The 18726-nt window shown below is 38.6% G+C and overlaps 1 non-coding gene across 1 annotated transcript; it reads right to left on the minus strand.

The window, feature by feature from the left end:
• Positions 1-7221: 7221 nt before the first annotated feature.
• TRNAD-GUC (transfer RNA aspartic acid (anticodon GUC)) lies at positions 7222-7293 on the minus strand. The gene has a single exon. It is a non-coding gene; the product is annotated as a tRNA-Asp (tRNA).
• Positions 7294-18726: the final 11433 nt, after the last annotated feature.

Raw genomic sequence — 18726 nt, forward strand, 5'->3', positions numbered from 1 at the left:
ACAAAAAAGAAAGATTTTTTCTAATCTAAGCAACAAAATAATCCGTCAGTTGTTCAAACACGAACAATCCCCGGCAACGGCGCCAAAAGCTTGGTGCACGAATTGTGAATCACACTTTTCACAACGCGTACCACTAACCAGCAAGTGCACTGGGTCGTCCAAGTAATACCTCACGTGAGTAAGGGTCGAATCCCACGGAGATTGTTGGTTTGAAGCAATCTATGGTTATCTTGTAAATCTTAGTCAGGAAGTCAATTATGTTTATCAGTTGAATTGTGAATAAACAATAGAGCATGGATTAAAGGTTACTTGTTGTGCAGTAATGGAGAATATGTTGGAGTTTTGGAGATGCTTTGTCTTCTGAATCTCTGCTTTCCTCTGTCTTCTGATTCACGCACGCACGTCCTCCTATGGCAAGCTGTGTGTTGGTGGATCACCGTTGTCAATGGCTACCTTCCATCCTTCCAGTGAAAACTATGCTCACGCGCTCTGTCACAGCACGGCTAATCACCGGTTGGTTCTCGATCCGGTTGGAATAGGATTTACTATCCTTTTGCGTCTGTCACTAACGCCCAGCCTTCAGGAGTTTGAAGCTCGTCACAGTCATTCAATCCTTGAATCCTACTCGGAATACCACAGACAAGGTTTAGACTTTCCGGATTCTCATGAATGCCGCCATCAGTTCTAGCTTATACCACGGAGATTCTGATTAAGGAATCTAAGAGATACTCATTCAATCGGATATAGAACGGAGGTGGTTGTCAGGCACACGTTCGTGGGTTGAGGACGGTGATGAATGTCACAGATCATCACCTTCATCACAGTTAAGCGCGAATGAACATCTTAGATAGGAACAAGCGTGTTTGAATGGAAAACAGAAATACTTGCATTAATTCATCGAGACACAGCAGAGCTCCTCACCCCCAACAATGGGGTTTAGAGACTCATGCCGTCAGAGAATACAAAGTCTAGTCCTGAAATGTCATGAGATACAAAATAAGTCTCTAAAAGTTGTTTAAATACTAAACTAGTAGCCTAGGTTTACAATAAATGAGTAAACTATGATGGATGATGCAGAGGCCCACTTCTAGGGCCCACTTGGTGTGTGCTAGGGCTGAGAATTAAGTAATCTACGTGCAGAGGCCATTTGTGGAGTTGAACGCCAGTTTTTATGCCAGTTTGGGCGTTCAACTCCAGCTTTTGATCCTTTTCTGGCGCTGGACGCCAGAGTTGGGCAGAGGACTGGCGTTGAACGCCAGTTTACGTCGTCTATTCTTGTGCAAAGTATGGACTATTATATATTTCTGGAAAGCCCTGGATGTCTACTTTCCAACGCAATTAGAAGCACGCCATTTCGAGTTCTGTAGCTCCAGAAAATCCACTTTGAGTGAAGGGAGGTCAGAATCCAACAGCATCAGCAGTCCTTTTTTCAGCCTGAATCCAGAAAAATACCTGAAATTACAGAAAAACACACAACTCATAGTAAAGTCCAGAAATATGAATTTTTCCTAAAAACTAATAAAAATAGACTAAAAACTAACTAAAACATACTCAAAACTATATGAAATTATCCCCAAAAAGCGTATAAAATATCCGCTCATCAGTAGTGAGCCAATTAGCCTCCCAATGCTTGAATGTTCAAAGCACTCCCATGGCCACATGTGAAGAATCCAAGGAAGAACATAGCATGAAGGAGAGATTGGAAACTCCGATAGAAAAGGAGGAATGCTATGTTGTGTTAGAACAATTGGAGAAGCCTATGATTATAGAAGAAAAGGAAGAAGTGGTTGTAGACTTAGGAGATGCGGAACCTCCATGGGAAGGTAAAACCATAGAACATACCTCCAAGAATATTGAATTAGATGTTGAGGAGGAGAGTGCACAACCTCTAAAACAATTTTTGAATGGAGACTTGGAAGGAATGAAGCAAGAATTGAGTTCCCTTGGAGATGAAGATCATGCATCCAATCTTCTTGGTGGTGAATTCTTTGAACTTGAAGAACCTTCTCCCAATGAGGTAGAAAGCAATGTGGAGGTAGATTTCTCTCATCCTCCCATTTATGATTTGAGTGATGGAGAAGAGTTGGATGAAATTGATGAACAAAGGATTGAAATTGAAGAAGTTTGTGAAGAGGTAGAGGTAATTAAGAAAGAAAACAAGGGAGTAGAGCTTACAAAGATATTGGAGATACCTCTCCCTAAGCCATCACCATCCATTCTTTCGTTTAAGTCGGTAAATCTCTCATCTCTAAGCTTTATGATTCCCCTTGAATATGGTTTGCTTGAGACGGATGGTCAACTTAGACATCTTTTTGGCTTTAAGAGTAAAAAGGAGATGGTTAGTGGTTGGCATTGTAAATCTAGGTTCATGGTGGTTGCATGCTCAAAGCTTAATAGCAAGGGTTGTTGTAGAACTAGATTGAATGGGTCTAGGAGGAGAGTTTGGTATGACATTGAGAATTCTTCTTGCTTGCCACCCGGATGGAACAATGATAATCAACTTGAAGACAAGTGTGAAAACAAAGTGTGGGATCCCGGATTACAAGAAGAGGATCGACATTGGGAGCCCCAACCTTGTGAAGAACTCCATCAAGACTTGGTGCAACTAATGCAAAATCTTGGGATGCAATGGAGAACCAAGTATTGGTGGGAGTTCCAAGAAGAGTTTAAGCACAAGCCACCTTGAGAGGAGCTCCCCATAAGTCCAACTTAAGGAGAATAAACAAAAGTGCTAAGTGGGAGACACCCCACCATGGTAAAATCTTTTCATTTTTCTCTTTTTTGAATATTAGTAAAAATTAGTTTAATTTCATATTTTTATTGGTTTGTTGAGTTTAGTTGGTAGTTTAGTATGTGAATAAGGTTTTATGGTGTTTTTGGTAGCTATTTGGAGGTTTGGAATGCTTGGTTTGGTGCAAGAACTTGGAAAATTTTGAAAAACAAAGCACCAACCCACGCGTCCGTGTACAGCACGTATACGCGTGCCCCAAGCTTTTCGGCCATTCCACGCGCACGTGTATATGACGCGTACGTGTGGATACAGAAGTTCCACCTCCCAGCCAAAAACCCGAGAGTTGTGGCTGCATCGCGCGAACACTATGCCTCTAGCACAAACCAATCCACGCGCACGTGTACATCATGTGCGTACGCGTCGACTCTCTCGGACACCACCCGTGCGTACGCATGCATCACGTGTACGCGTCGATCCCATTGCACCTCACCACGCGCACACGTGCACTACGCATACATGTGTATCGCCTTATACCATCCACCTTCTTTTCTTCTCTTCCTTCCATTTCTTTCCTTCTTCTTTCTTCTCTTCTATTCTTTCCCATCTTCAACCATCATCCAACACTACCAAATACCATCCATAACCATTTCTTTTAGGTAGTTAATTAGTTAGTTGAATTTTTCTTTAATTTTCTACTTTTCATTATAAGTGTTAGATTGTTAATCTTGTTTACCATTAATTGTTGCTGAGTGCTAAAGAGGATGTTATCTTAACATCATTTATGTTTATAGTCCTTGTTGGATCCTTTGTTGAGGTTACCATTTACTACTTGGTTTTAAAATCCTAATGCTTGATGTTTGTATACCAAGTACATGTTATATTGCCTTCAAGCACTCTAAATGTTTTTGAATTGCATGTTTTGGCCACCATGTGATTTGAACCCTTTTCTTTGATTAGGCAATTAATTGATGGATGTTGTGCATTTATCTTAATGCATTGTGCTTCTTGATCATATGCATCCGTATGTTATTTTTTTTGGCTTGAATGCTTTCATGCTTCTTTATTGCTTGTTTGGTTGTCTTAACCTAAAAGTTTAAAGTACTTCAAGCACACTAGGATGAGTGAAGTGCGTGCCTCTTTTCCATATTTGTGACATAACTTTTAATATCAATATGTGTGTTCTAAAACCGCATGCAACTTAGAACTCACACACTCTTCTTCAATGTCACAACTGATTCACTCACGTCATTCTAGTGATTATTACCTCATTCCAACAATGTAGGCTTCCTTGCTTTTGTATCTTCTCATCTTACAGTGTTATTTTATATTTTTCATGAATAATGCACCATAAGCAAAAAGGGAAGCGGGAAAAAGAACACGCAGCAACCGGTTGACCTACCAGCTGAAGGTAGCAACTAGGAAAGTCGTCGTACCCCCTTGCTCAACTTAGCATGTACCGAGGATGGTGCAAACTTTTGAGTGTGGGGAGGTCGTCCGACCAATCGGTGTTCTTGGGTGACAAGTTTCTAATCCCAACACTTTTGCATTTCATTTTCATTTTAGGCCTTTTAGGACTCTTTGTTACATTTTTTCCTATTTTGCATGTATATATGTAATAAGCTTCGTTAAAATAATGATATTTTCCAAAGGAGTTACTCTATAGGGCATTAACATCCCAATTGATTTGAGTGAAAACTTTTCATAGAACTTGCTTGAATTATATATATTGTGGATCATGTTTTTGAGCTAAGAACACACAACCTTGTGAGACTTGAGCCTAATTGTGTGGTTACATCTTATAACCACTTATTTTCCTTCTTGTGTGCATTATTCTCTTTCTATGATTATAATCTTTGATTTGTTTGATTCTCTATTTCCATTATTTTGTGTATACATGCACTTATATGATTGAGATCATCGTTTCATAAGCTCACTTGCCCATATGGCCTTACATTTTATCTTCCATTGTTAGCCAACTTTGAGCCTACACTTAACCCACTTGTTCTTAATTTTAGCACAACACAAGCCTTAAAGCGAAAAACAATAAATGTCCTTAATTTGGATCTTTGATTAGCTTAGGCTAGTGTGTGTGAGTATCATTCAAGTGTGGGGAAACTTGGGACATTGGTTGGGATAAAAGGGTATTTTTGTTTTGTATTTCTATGTTGGAAATTTGGGTACATACTCGTGTATTAATTAAATGTAAAACCATATGCATTGATATCCTTGTATATAGTTTGAAAAGAAAAAAAAGAGAAAAAAAAAAGAAAGAAGAAGAATTAAATATGGAAAAGGAAAAAAATAGAAAAAAGAAAGAAAAAGAAAAGCAATAAAAAGGGGACAAAATGCCCCAAAGTAAAGTTCAATAAGAATCAATGCATATGTGTTGTAAAGTGAAAAGAAAATGCATGAGTATGTGAAAAAATAAAGAATGGGTAGTTAGGTTAGTATTCAATTGTATATGTTGTCATAGGTTAGGTGGGAAGCTTAAGTCAATCAAATATTCAAATTCTAGTCCACTTGACCATATACAATCCTACCTTGACCCTAGCCCCATTACAACCTATGAGAAAGACCTCATGATAATTGTATGCATGCATGAAATAATTGTTGATTGTGAGATGAAAAATAAATCTTGGAAAGCATGATTAGGGGGGAATTGAGTGAATTAACCCCAAAAACTGAGCAACTTGAGTGCAAACACTTCCGGTGAGGGTTCGATTGCTCAATTACATGTCTCCAGCTATAACCATCACCTTTCATGCAAGTTTGTAAAAATATTTAATAACTCAATTCAATTGTGGATTTGATTGCTATTGCTTGAACCCTTATGCTTATATATGTTCTCTTGGGAATTGATTTGTTTTGACCAAGTACTTGTATTCATTTAGATAGTCGCATATAGATAGGTTGCACTTAGGTAGTTTATTGCATTGAATAAATGTTGATACCCTTTGTTTCCTTCTTGATTTAGCATGAGGATATGCTATGGTTTAAGTGTGGGGAGGTTGATAAACCCCATTTTTAGGGTTTATCTTGTAGTAATTTTAAGGGATTTTATCACCTTTTTTCCACATTTATCCAAGGAAATAGCATGGTTTCATGATTGTCTCCTAAATTGTGCTTAAGTGTGAAAACATGCTTTTTAAGTCTTAATTAGCTATATTTAATTCACCTTTGATTCCACTAGATGCCTTGATATGTTGTTAGTGAAATTCAGATTGGAAAAGCTAGGAATGGATCAAAGGGATGGAGAGGAAAAGCATGCAAGAGGAGAACTCATAAAGAAACAAGGATTTGGGATGCATTCATCGATGCGCACGCACAGCAGACGTGCAGGCGTGGATAGCAAATTGTCAAGCGACGCGTACGCGTACATGGCGCGTACGCGTCGATGCTCGCACGTGACTCACTTAAAGGCAAAATGCTGGGGGCGAATTCTGGGCTTCCCAGGCCCAAATCCAACTCATCTCTGAAGCTATTTTAGACAGAATTCAAGGGGGAGTTAACACATTAGAAGCTTGAATCACATTAGTTTAGTTTAGATCTAGTTTTAGTTAGAGTTAGTTTCTAGAGAGAGAAGCACTCTCTTCTCTCTAGAATTAGGTTAGAGGTAGATTAGGAATTCTTAGATCTAGGTTAATTTCATACTTTGATTTACTTTTCCTTTATCAATTCTTGTTCTTCTACATCTTCTCTCTCTAGTTTAGCATTTAATTCTTGTAATTCTCTACTTTTATGTTGATGCACTCTTGTTTCTTCTATTTCCTTTCAATGCAATTTGAGCTAATTCATGTTAATTGTGCTTTCTTTGGTTTTCTATTGTTGATTTCTTGCTTTTGTAGTTGTAGTTCCTTTTAATTCTTGCAATTTATGTTGTTTACTTTTATTACTTTCTATGTGTTTGTTGAAATGCCACTTTTAGCTTTGAGTTAGATTTTGTTCCTCTTGGCTTTGGTTGAGTAATTAGTGACACTTTAGTTATCAAACTCTTTTGTTGATTGATAATTAGAAATTGCTAATTGACTTGAATGCCACTAAAGCTAGTCTTTCCTTAGGAGTTGGCTAGGACTTGTGGACTCAAGTTAATTCATCCATTTGACTTTCCTCTATGGTTAGAGGTTAACTAAGTGAGAGCAATGAACAATTCTCATCACAATTGATAAGGATAACTAGGATGGGATTTCTAGTTCTCATACCTTGCCAAGAGCTTTCTAGTTGTTAGTTTATTTCTTTTGCCATTTACATTTCTTGTCTATTATCTCAAAAACCCCAAAACACACTTCATAGCCAATAACAAGAACACTTTATTGTAATTCCTAGGGAGAACAACTCGAGGTTTGAATACTTCGATTATTTTTATTTGGGGTTTGTTAATTGTGACAACCAAATTTTTGTATGAAAGGATTATTGTTGGTTTAGAAACTATACTTGCAACGAGGTTTCATTTGTGAAATTCTATACCATCAATGTTCCTCTCATCAAAATGGCGCCGTTGCCGGGGATCGAACCCGGGTCACCCGCGTGACAGGCGGGAATACTTACCACTATACTACAACGGCGCCATTTTGATGAACGGAAAATTGATGGTATAGAATTTCACAATTGAAGTCTCGTTGCAAGTATAGTTTCTAAACCAACAATAATCCTTTCATACAAAAATTTGGTTGTCACTAAAACAAACCCCTATAAAGATAACCGAAGTATTCAAACCTCAGGTCGTTCTCCCTAGGAATTACAATAAAGTGTTCTTGTTATTGGCTATGAAGTATGTTTGGGGTTTTTGATTTAAGAAACAAGGAATGTAAATTGCGAAAGAAATAAACTAACAACTAAGAAAACTCTTGGCAAGGTATGAGAACTAAAAATCCCATCCTAGTTATCCTTATCAATTGTGATGAGAATTGTTCATTGCTTCCACTTAGTTAACCTCTAACCATGGAGGAAAGTCAAGTGGATGAATCAACTTGAGTCCACAAGTCCTAGCCAACTCCTAAGGAAAGACTAGCTTTAGTGGCATTCAAGTCAATTAGCAATATCTAATTATCAATCAACAAAAGAGTTTGATAACTCAAGTGTCACTAATTACTCAATTAAAGCCAAGAGGAACAAAATCTAACTCAAAGCTAAAAGAGGCATTTCAACAAACACATAAAAGGTAATAAAAGTAAACAACATAAATTGCAAGAATTAAAAGGAACTACAACTACAAAAGCAAGAAATCAACAATAGAAAACAAAAGAAAGCACAATTAACATGAATTACCTCAAATTGCATTGAAAGGAAATAGAAGAAACAAGAGTGCATCAACATAAAAGTAGAGAATGACAAGAATTAAATGCTAAACTAGAGAGAGAAGATGTAGAAGAACAAGAATTGATAAAGGAAAAGTAAATCAAAGTATGAAATTAACTTAGATCTAAGAATTCCTAATCTACCTCTAACCTAATTCTAGAGAGAAGAGAGAGCTTCTCTCTCTAGAAACTAACTCTAACTAAAACTAGATCTAAACTAAACTAATGTGATTCAAGCTTCTAATGTGTTGACTCCCCCTTGAATTTTGCCTTAAATAGCTTCAGAGATGAGTTGGATTTGGGCCTGGGAAGCCCAGAATTCGCCCCCAGCGTTTTGCCTTTAAGTGAGTCACGTGCGAGCATCAACGCGTACGCGCCATGTACGCGTACGCGTCACCATGCGACTCCACAATTCACGTCTGCACGTCTGCTGCGCGTGCGCGTCGATGAATGCGTCCCAAATCCTTGTTTCTTTATGAGTTTTCCTCTTGCATGCTTTTCTTCTCCATCCCTTTGATCCATTCCTAGCCTTTCCAATCTGAATTCACTAACAACATATCAAGGAATCTAGTGAAATCAAAGGTGAATTAAATATAGCTAATTAAGGCTTAAAAGTCATGTTTTCACACTTAAGCACAATTTAGGAGACAATCATGAAACCATGCCATTTCCTTGGATAAATGTGGGAAAAAGGTGATAAAATCCCTTAAAATCACTACAAGATAAACCCTAAAAATAGGGTTTATCACTAAACCCCTCTTAAAGACGAAGCCAAGTGTTCATATTGATGAACACGAGAGGAGCAAGCCGGCAAGTAACCCCACACGGTTCCCTAACCGCTTCTGTGAGCTCCTATTCCCTGCCATGGTTGAGAGGAACTATCACTCCGAGCACCTACTCGCCCTACCAGACCACATGGCTCTTCATGTGATACCCCGCATCGAGCGGCGAGGATGGGGATTTCTCATGCGACGACCACAAGAGGCCAACCTCACTTGGGTGGTAGTGTTTTACACCAATTACCACTCACCCTCTCTTCAGTCCGTCTATGTGCGCCGAAAGCAAGTCCAGGTTTCGAAGGAGGCTATTCAGTGAGTGCTTAATGTTTTACCAGTACCAGAGGAAATAGATGGTTACCAAGAGGTCCTACAGCAGTGGGATGAGTCTGGGTTTGATTGGAACTCGATTCTTCACGTCATCGCCGAACCAGAGACATTTTGGACCCAAGGGAGACTGTGGATGCGACCTAAGTGCATTAACGCACGCTACCTTACTATAGAGGCTAGGGCATGGGCCTAGATCTTATCTCACTACGTGCTTCCTAGCACCCATAAGTCGTCCATCACGGCGGACCTCGCACTCCTTGTTTGGTGCATACTCATGGAGAGGCCAGTCAATATCCCTCCCCTCATTCAACAAGCGATGGGTTGAGTCTATGCCAAGGGTAATCTACCATTTTCTGCGTTGGTTTCCGATCTAGCTACTACGGCTGGTGTCCCTTACGAGGCTAAGGACATGAAAGCTACAATTCCGGCAAAGGGTCATATCGTCCCGAGCGGGAAGTATCTTCAGCCTCCCATGGACACCCTGAGCCTTGACATAGCCCCTCCTTCCACCATTCCCATCACTTCATCCGCACCACCAAGGTCAACCCATCAATTGCTTGTAGGCCTCCATAAGAAGATGGATTGATATGAACGGCAAAACTAACGCCGATATGCTTATGTGAAGAAGCTTTTGAGTTTCGTGACCCCATCTATGGAGGAGCCGGAGATCTCCACATCCACCTCAAACTTAAGTGAAGATAGCATTCACGAGGAGGATAGTGGAAGTTCCAAATCCGATCACCCCTTGTCCCTTGCTCGTAGCACGGAGGACCGTGCTAATTCTTAAGTGTGGGGAGGTCGTTCGACCGATCTCCATAGGTAAAAATCTTTTTTCTTTCAACATCCATGGACTTTAATTTTCTTTTGCTAGTTAGGATATATTGCATGTTTAGTTAGTTTTTGCTTTTGAGCATCTTTTGCATGATAGATTGTTCCTTGTAGGACTACTTGGTTAAGATAATAACTTCTTTTTCCAAGAAAATGTGTTTTTAGGGCATCCTACCAATTTGAAAATTTTTTTGATGTTAAGCTTGCTTGAAGAATGTATTTTAGAACATGGCTTTTGAGCTAAGAACACAAGCATACGAGTCTTGAGCCTAATTGTGTGGTTACATCTTATAACCACTTATTTCCATTCTTGTGTTCATTGTTCTCTTTCTATGAGTATGATCTTTGATTTGTTTAATTCTTTATGTCCACTATTCCATGTATGAATGCATATATATGATTGAGGCCATCATTTCACTTAACTCACTTACCCAAAAAGTCGACCTTTCATCAACCATTGTTAGCCAACTTTGAGCTATTGTAATCCCCCTTTGTTCTCAATATTAGCACATTACAAGCCGTAAAGCGAAAAACAATAAATATCCTTAATTTGGATCTTTTATTGGCTTAGGATAGTGAGTGTGTGCATCACTCAAGTGTGGAAAAACTTGGGGCATTGGTTGGGAAAGGGTGTGTGTTGTATTTTTGTTGAAAACATTGAGAATTAGGTACATACTCATGTGTTAAAAAAAATGTAAAACCATATGCATTGATGCTTTTGTATATGCTATATTACAAAAAAAAATGATGAGAGAAATAAAAAGAAAGAATATATATATATATATATATATATATATATATATATATATATATATATATATATAAATGTGGAAAAAGAAAGAAAGAAAAAAAAGAAAGAAAGAAAAAGAAAAGCAATAAAAAGGAGACAAAATGCCCCAAGGTAAAGTCCAATGATCAATGCATGTGTTGTGGTGAAAAGAAAGAATGCATGAGTATGTGAAAGAGTGAAGAAAGTGTAGTTAGGCTTGTCTTAGATTGTTATAGGTTATTGTATAGGTTAGATGGGAAGCTTATGTTGATCAAAGATTCAAATCTTGAGCCCATTTATCCATATATATAACCTTACCTTGACCCTAGCCCCATTACAACCTAAGAGAAGACCTCATGATATGTGTATGCATGCATTGAATAAGTGTTGATTGTTAGATGAAAAACAAATCTTAGAAGCATGATTAGAGGAGGATTGAGTGAATCAACTCTAAACACTTGAGCGACTAGAGTGCAAACACTTCTGGTGAGGGTTTAATGCTCAATTCCTTGTTCCCGTCTTTCACAAGCTTTCTTCATGCAAGTATATACACTCCACTTTGATGCTTGAATTGGTAGGATTGTGAATTGTTTGTCATTCTAGCCCTATATGCTCTTATATATATATTATTGGAAGTTGATTCATTCTTGACCAAGTAGGTAGATACATTTGCATTAGTTGCATGCATTTAGGTGAATTGCATATCTATAAACTCCTTCTCTTATGTTCTTTGGTCTTTCAATCTTTAGCATGAGGACATGCTTGGTTTAAGTGTGGGGAGTTTTAATGCACCACTATTTTGTGGTACATTTTGTGCATAATTAAGATGATTTTATCAGCATTCTATCACACTTATCCATATAAAATGCATGGTTTTGTGTTTCCTTCCCAATCTCACTTGATGGTTGAAAACATGCTTTTTAGGCCCTAAATAAGCTATACTTTTATCTCCCTTTATTATCATTCGATGCCGTGATCTGTTTGTTAACTGATTTTAGGGCTTATAGGGGCAAGAATGGTCTAGAAGATGGAAAGGAAGCATGCATAAGTGGAAGGAGCATAAAAATGGAACTTTGGAGTAGTAGCACTGACGCGCACGCGCAGCCGACGCACACGCGTGGGAGCTGGATCTTGGACCGACGCGCACGGGCAGCCGACGCGCACGCGTGGATGGCCAGAACTCTCAACGACGCGTATGCACGCTTGACGCGTACGCGTGGATTGAAAAAAAAACCCAACGACGCGCAGGCGTGACCCACGCGTACGCGTGACGCGCGCACGTGACTTCTTTAATGAAAACGTGCCTGGCAATTTCAGAGAGGCTCTTGGCCCAATTCTGAGTGGAATTCTGGCGGGAAAGGATTAAAAGAACCAAGGATTGAAGGAGTTAACATCTTTTAGACACTTTTGGTTAGTTACTTTTGGAAGTTACATTTTTAGAGAGAGAAACTCCAACTTCTCTCTAGGTTTTTGACTTTCTCAATTCCAATTGCACTTGGATACTTTGGTGAGATCTGAATTTGATTCAATTTCACATTGTTCTAGTTGTAGATCTTTCTCTTCTACTCTCAATTTAGTGTTCTTGTTGATCTAGCATTGCAAATCTTGGATCTAGAACTTGTTACTTTGATTTCTATTAATGCATTGAGGAATTTCATGTTAATTGTTGTCAATTGTTGATTGTTGTTAATTGTTTGCAATAAGTAGCTTTAATTCTATTCCTCTTCTCAATTTCATGATGTCTGATGACAAGTCATCCTAGCCCATTTTAGCTAATCTTTTTCTTTAGTTTTCATTAGAATTATGCACTTTCTTGAGCTACAAGCAAGCTAATTGAGTAGATTTTCATGTTTCCCTTGATTGAACCAACCATATGTGAATTCATGCCATTTCATGAGGTTTTGAGCTATATTTGTTGCATATTGTGGAAGATTGAATACCTCATGATTTTGAGCAAAGCTTTGATTAGTTTGGTTGATCAATGATAGGTGAAGAAGGCTTGGAGAAAGGTTGAAGCAAAGAGGAATGGCTAGGAGTGAAGAAAGGACAATGGAATAAGTGAAAATTGAACCGGGTTGCATGAAGTTAGCCCCAACGTTAGCCCCCTAACTTGGAGGCTAACGTTGGGCATGTAAATCACTCCCTGGAAGTGGCCAACGTTAGCTCCAACGTTAGCCCCCTAACTTGGAGGCTAACGTTGGAACTTGAGAGTTTCTCCCCTGGGCACCAACGTTTGCGCCAACGTTAGCCCCCTAACTTGGAGGCTAACGTTGGCACTTAAAATCACAAAGGAGGAAGGCCAACGTTTGCGCCAACGTTAGCCCCCTAACTTGGAGGCTAACGTTGGCACCACTAGCACCAAGCATTGCCAACGTTAGGGTCAAAGTTAGACCCCTAACGTTGGCACCAACGTCCAAACCAGGGAATTTAGCTTGCTGATATGAAAAGTTAGGGTCAAAGTTAGACCCCTAACTTTGACCCTAACGTTGAGACTAACTTTGGCTAACTTCAAAAACCGGTTCAATTGGTTCACTTCGGTTCTTCTTCAATCTTCAAGAGCAATCAACCAAGGCCTCTTTCAACCCAATTCCACCAAGAACAAAGGCCCAACTCAAGGCTTGAAGATCATTTTTGGAAAGTGTATAAATAGGATAGAATTCAAGTTATTAAAGAGAGCTTTTCTTGGAGAATTTTCATAAGAGAGCTTTCCTTTTAGAATTTTCATAATAGTTTTCAGAGAGCTTTTGAACTTGAATTTCGTTGTTTCTATTGCTTTCAATTTCAATTTACTTTTGTCTTGGATCTTGGATTGGAGAATTGAAGAAATTCTGTTTCAATCTCAATCTTGGATCTCTCTGCTTTATTTACTGAATTTCATTTCCGGTTTATTGTTCTTCATCTCTTTTCTTTGCAATTTACAATTTCCTTGCTATTGTTCTTGTTGGATCTAGGAAGGCATTGAGATCTAGACTTGGTTTTCTAGTCTCTGGGTCCTGAGATCTGAATTTCTCATTTCAATTCCCTGTTTATTGCTTTTTCTCTTCATTTACTTCACTGCTTCAAGATCCGGTTCAATCCCAATCCCCTTTTCCTCTTCTGTTTAATGCAATTCAACTTTTCTGTGTTTAAATTCTGCAAATCCACATCCCAATCCCCTTTACATTTCAAGCAATTTACATTTCTTGCACTTTAAGATTCCGCAATTTACATTTCTTGCACTTTAAGTTTCTGCTATTTAAATTCTTGTTCTTTAAGTTTCAGCAATTTACTTTCCCGCTCTCTTTGATTTCATGCAATTTACATTCTGCAAATCACAAATCACCCAACCAACACTTGATTCGCTTGACTAAATCAACCACTAAGCTAAAATTGCTCAATCCTTCAATCCCTGTGGGATCGACCTCACTCCCGTGAGTTTTTATTACTTGATACGACCCGGTACACTTGCCGGCTAGTTTTGGGTGTTTTGGGAGAGATTCGTTTCTCATCAAAATAACTCATCAATGTCTTCCATTATTGCTCACCAATTGTTTGATAAAATATCAACTATAGCTATGGAGTAGTTCTTCACTCTTAGCTTAGGGGTTGGATAATTGGAAACACTTGAATTATCAAGGTCTTTTGTTGATTGACAATTGGAAATTGCTAATTGATTTGAATGACATTAACTCTAGTCTCTCTTTAGGATTAAACTAGGACTTGTGGACTCACATTGATTGTCTTCACTTGACTTTTCTTCATCGTTAGAGGTTAACCAAGTGGAGCAATAACCAATTGATGTCACAATTGTTGGAGATAATAATGATAGAATTTCCAATTGTCAACCCTAGCCAAGGCTTTTATATTGATTGCTTGTCATTCACTTTTGCTTGATCTCAATTTCTTGTGTCCCTTAGTTTCATTGTTATTTGTTCACTACTTTTATGCAAGCTTGTTTACATTTTTCGTATTCAACCTCAAACACCAAGAGACTCCTAGCCAATAATGTGCATCTTAGGGCAACTCCTAGGGAGAACAACTCGAGACTAATACTCTCGGTTATCAATTTGAATTGTGGACACACACTTTCTTTGTTTGATGCGTTATACCTTGTTGGTCTAGACTATACACATGACATAATTCCATTGGAGAATTCTATACCGACAAAATATAGCTCATCAGAGCCTAGCACCCTCCTTTCTTGTTGTGGGGGCATGGTTGCCAACAGCTTCTTCATGGTGGTTGTGTGCTTCTCCTTCCATGGTTTGAGTTGGGCCTTCTTCTTCTTTCTCACCAACCACTCTTTTACCTCTTGCCACTGCTTCTCTTCTTAGCCTCAAGAATGTTCTCTCTGGTTCAGAATCGTAAGAGATATTGACTCCTCTTCTCCCTGTCATACAAAACTCACAAAGGAAAAGGTTATCACCCTTTGGAGGAAGGGTGGGTAAGTCAAAAACTAATTGATGCAGAATATCAAACAGTTAGTGTGCTTTTGTTAGTGTTAGTATATAGACAATGAAAAATTAAAATACTAAAAGAGAAAAGAAAAAAACTTGATGACTCTGGATTACTACCCACATATGTAATGTATCCATTCTTTGGCAAGCGTACCAAATATCGTCAAGTAATAACCCATTAGGAATGGGATCGTATCCACAGAGATTGATTGATTGAACAGTTTTAGTTAATGAGTTAATTAGTTAAGCTAATCAAAGTAAAGAGTATTAAGTGCTGTAAATGAGATTGCTGAATTATAAATGGCTGAAAGGTAAAAGAAAGCAATAAAGTGCAGAAATGTAAATGGCAAAAATGTAAAGAACAGAAACATAAATGACTGAATTGTAAATGGGAATAGGGGATTAACAGAGTGTAAATGAAAGTTATAAAGAATGTGGAAGATAAGAATAAGGGAAATTCATTGGGATTGGGAGATGTTGCTCTCTTTGGATTAAATTCATCTCATCTCATCTTCAATCATGCAACTCATTGACCTCTTGGCAATCATGATTGATTGAGTCCCAATCCTTTGGTGACTCAATCTCTCAAATCTTGATAATCAGCCAATTCCTTGGTCTAATTGCTCATGAAGAGAGATATGCTTGGTCCCTGATTATACCACACATCATCATAGATCCAAATAGTGGGTGGATTATATGTCACCATATCCAATCCCAAAACCCAGATTCTACTCATGTGTGAGAAGGGATTTCAGGCATGGTTTCATGTTTCCTTTTCGAAGGTTCCCATGAAACCCATTTTGCATTCAACCTCTTTCCCAAGATGATTGAACACTAGCATGAAGAACAAAATTCCTTCTAGCAAATCAAAGAGAAGATGAAGAGAAGAAGAAAATTCACTATCGTTAATCCATCAAGTATAACAGAGCTCCCTCTCCCAATGAGAGGGAGTTTAGCTAATCATAGCTTAGAGAAAAGTACAAGAGATGGAAGAGATGAATGTGAAGTAAAGCTAAAGCTAAACTTGGCAATTCCAACCCCTTTCCAGTACTTCCAGGGGGTATTTATACTACTCCTATAACTAGAATTAAGAAAATACAAAAGAGAAAAAAAATTACAACTGGAAGAGAAGGAAAAACTCATAAAACGTGATCCCTTAAGCTTGGCGTGTGGCTGGCGTTTGGGTGGCGTGCCATGCCTAGCCACTCAGATTGGCTTGGCGCGCCACGCCCAGCTTCTCAAGTGACACGCTCCATGCATCAATCTCCCTGGCGTGCCATGCCTTCGAACCCAAGTGGCACACCCAGGGTCTTCTCAACACTTGGCTAGCCTGGAGTGCCACACCTTCAAGCCCAAGTGGCATGCCCAGTCTTTTTTTAAAGCTTGGCTAGCTTGGCGTGCCACACCTTCAAGCCCATGTGGCACGCCCAGGCTTTTCTTAAAGCTTGGCTAGCCTGGCGTGCCACGCCTTTGAGCCCAAGTGGCACGCCCAGACTTTTCTTAAAATACTTCGTCTCTGGAGAATTGAACTGGCGTGGCATGCCCAGGGTCTGGTGTGCCACACCCATTGTGTGTGCTTCATTTCCCTTCTCTGGAAAATATTACTGGCATGCCACGCCCTGGATCTGGCATGCCACGCCCATTGTCTTCTGGTCTTGGCGTGCCACGCCCTAGAGCTCAAGTGGCACGCCCAGTTTTCTTTTTCTTTGGATGATGGGAATGGCGTGCTGATGAGTTCATATTTAACGATATATTTTGGTTTGATTTGAGTCGATTTCATCATATAAACCCACATTTATTCATCCGAATAGCATGCTTTTGAGATTTCTTCCTGAATTGAGCTTAGTGGTGAAAACATGCTCTTTTGTACTTAATTTTAATCAATTCTATTCACTTTAATCCCATTTGGTGTCTTGATGTATTTGTTAAGTGATTTCAGGTTTTCAAGGCAAGTATGGGTTGGATAAGTGAGGAGAAAAGCATGCAAAGGGAAGAAACCATGAAGAAATGGATTTGGGAAGCTGTCAAGCCTGACCTCTCGGTACTAAATTGATCATCACTTGAGCTACAGAGGTTCAAATGAGGCAGTTCCAGTGGCATTGAAAAGCTAACGTCTGGAACTTTGAAATGATATATAATTTTCTATAGTGGACTAAGTTGAAGTGTACATACACACACAATTTGTGCGCACGCACAGGTCAAGATTCAGCAAGTGTGCGGACGCACACATCTGTGCGTCCGCACAGGTCCCTGTACGTGAGCTCATTAATTGGAAACTGCTGAGGGCGATTCTGGGCCCCAAAATCCAATCCAACTCATTTCTGAAGCTATTTAATGCCAGTGAAGAGGAATGAAGGGGGGCAATTAGGTTTAGTTTTGTTATGTTTTCTCTTAGTTTCTAAAAAGAGAAGCTCCCCCCTCTCTCTAGAATTAGGGTTTTTAGCTTAGTTTTCTTTTAATTTTAGCACTTTAATTCTTGTTTTAGTGTAGTTTCATTTATGTTTCTATGCTTTCTTGTCTTTATCTTCTTCATCTCTTTTGTTATTTTCTCTTTTATGTTATTTTCATGTTATGAACACTTTTCTCATTTTAATTCTAATTAATGCAATTTTATGTTTTCATGTCATTTATTGCTTCTCTAGTTGTTATTGTTACTTTCTTGCTTTAGTAGTTTTAGAATTTATTTTATTACAATTTAATATTATTTTATTCTCATGCACACCAAGTGTTTGATAAAATGCTTGGCTTAGTTTTTACATAGTTTTTCTCCACTCTTGGCTTGAAATTGTTGACCTTGGTGCTCCTTGACTCTTTGATATCTATTCTTGTTTGATATATTAGGGTGAGTTAGTTGATTTGGTTTTCCTTGAATCTATGTGACCCCTTAGTGTTGACATAGGACTTAGGGATTGGAATTAACTATGCCTATTCGACTTATCTTCGATGTAAGGTTGACTAAGTAGGATTAACTCTTTATAATCATCATATGTTTATGGTCAATGACTAGGATATGTAGCCATAGCCTTCAATTACTTACCAAGAGGTTTCTTGCATTTAATTCTTTGACTTTTATTGCTTTGACTTTTATTTGCTTTGATGTTTAATTTCTTGCATGTTTAATTTTCACACTCTTGGTTGAGAAATTGGATGGTTGGGTGGAATTGAGTTGTGGATGTCCATTCCGCATTGTGTGAAAATGGTTAATTGATTTGGTTTCCATTGACGCTAGTCTTTCACTAAGTAATTAGTGAGTTGACTAGGACTTATGGATTGAGATCAATTACACCTTTTGACTAATTCTCAAGGAGGATTGACTAGTTTGTATTGCTTCCACACAATTGCCATGTTTGTGGTCCACAACTAGGATAGGAAGCCTAGATTACCAAATTCTTGCCAAGAGTTGCCATTTACATTCCTTGCATACTCATTTACTTCCTTTCTATTTACATTGCTTGCTCTCTCTTGCTATTTACATTCCCCATGCTCTCTCTCTTAGCCAATAATGTACACTTTATTACAACTCCTAGGGAAGACGACCCGAGGTTTAATACTCTCGGTTTAT

The sequence above is a fragment of the Arachis hypogaea genome, chromosome 18, assembly GCF_003086295.3.
Source record: "Arachis hypogaea cultivar Tifrunner chromosome 18, arahy.Tifrunner.gnm2.J5K5, whole genome shotgun sequence".
Taxonomy (NCBI): Eukaryota; Viridiplantae; Streptophyta; class Magnoliopsida; order Fabales; family Fabaceae; genus Arachis; species Arachis hypogaea.